The sequence below is a fragment of the Nematostella vectensis genome, chromosome 6 (genome assembly GCF_932526225.1).
Source record: "Nematostella vectensis chromosome 6, jaNemVect1.1, whole genome shotgun sequence".
Classification (NCBI taxonomy): domain Eukaryota; kingdom Metazoa; phylum Cnidaria; class Anthozoa; order Actiniaria; family Edwardsiidae; genus Nematostella; species Nematostella vectensis.
In genome coordinates this window covers 12692796-12694712 of record NC_064039.1, presented here as the reverse complement: position 1 = coordinate 12694712, position 1917 = coordinate 12692796, and positions in this window count along the sequence as shown.

Genomic DNA, 1917 nt, shown 5'->3' with positions numbered 1-1917 from the left:
AAACTGGAATTCGACTCTGCCAAATTTTCGTCTTTAATAAGACTTTTTCAGGGCAGACTGAAGAAGGTGAATCGTTGCAAGCTTATTTACATCAGAATAGTGGCGCGAGACGCGAAAACATTACAACTGACAAAAACGCGCATTTTCCAGAATAGCGCGCGCTATGGATAAAAAGAAATTACACATCTCTACGTGGGTTCCTACTACAAAAAAAGTCATCACTATTAAGACCTCGCGGGTAGATAGACTTAAGCCGATAAGCTCACTGGCCTTCCCTTTCCCTAAGCTGAGCGTCAGGGTTACACTTATCTATAAGCTGTACCGTAACATTATTAAGACCTAAATGATTGTCGCAATGAAAATGTTGATAGATAAGGTCATCCTTAACTCTTTCACTAACCGGTAAACTAGGGTGCTTATTTAACCTACTTTTATGATTATTAAAACGCTTCCTAAAACTATTGATTGTAGACCCTACGTATTGCTTGCTACACATAGAGCAAGTAATTAGATTAACAACAAAATCTGAGTTACAGTCCAAGTCAAAATTAATGACATATTTCTTATTAGTAACTGTACTGCGAAACTCCCGCCCTGTCTTAAGAAAGTTACACACCCTACACCTTTTACCGCCACACTTACCACAACCTCTAACCTGAGTACTATCCTCTTTAAGAGAGGAGTGCACCAACATATCCTTTAAACTCCTAAGGTTTCCTACAAGCCACCATAGGTACCCTACCAATAGCACCCCTACATCTACTAGAAGATTCTAGAACTGGCTGCAAATTACGAAGAATACCAGGTAAATTAGGTAAAGCGGGATGAAAAGTGACTATAAAAGGTACACGATCATTCTTACCTTTACGCCTCTCTTTCAATGTGTCGTCCCTAGGAATACGTCTGGGTAGGCCCACAAACCTGCTGTCATAACCCCTATTAACTAAATAAAATTGTAACTCTAATACCCTATTTTAAAAAGAAGAGTCTTCCGAACATATCCTACGAATACGTAGTGCCTGCCCAAAAGGAATACCTTTCTTACAAGCAGGTGGATGACAGGACGTATGAAAAAAGATATTGATGCTTATCAGTAGGCTTACTATACAGATCTGTAGATATAAACCCATCCCTAAGAGTAAGTGAAACATCCAAAAAATTTACCTGACTAGTAGACCACCCAAACGTAAATTTTATAGTTCTATGTATAGAGTTCATGTGAGCCGTAAACTCTCTCAGAGCATCCTCACCTTCAGTCCAGATCATGAAAATGTCATCGATATACCCTACGCCATAAATAAGGCTTAACTGGAGAAGAGTCTATGATTTCCTTTTCCACTTTAGCCATAAAAAGATTAGCATATGATGGTGCCATTCTAGTACCTATAGCCGTACTTAATACCTGTAAATAATGCTTCTTATTAAATACTAAGTTATTATTCTCCAGGACAATGCGAGCATTGTCCACAAGGTCCACAAGGTCCTCAGTAGGAATATAATTACCTGTTAACTTACCACGTTTGTCCAAAGCGGCTTTAAGAGCCTCCAACCCCTCATCATGGGGTATGTGGGGGTAAAGCCCAACCACACCTGCTGTGACTAAGATAGCCCCCTGAGGAAAAGTTCCCATATCCCTCACTATATTAAGAAAATGTTTAGTATCCTTAATATGGGATGGTATAGATGGCACCAAATCCTAAATATGATAATTTACAAACTCAGATATCTTTTCAGTGCACGTATTACACCCCGATATGACTGGCCTACCTGGGTTACCCTTCTTATGTATTTTAGGAAGGAGATAAAATCGACCTGCCCTAGGCTTACCATTGATGATAAGATAATCTAGAGTCTTATCATCTATAAATCCATCAGCAGACAACTTACGTACCCTTCCATTTACTAGCTCCGTAATAT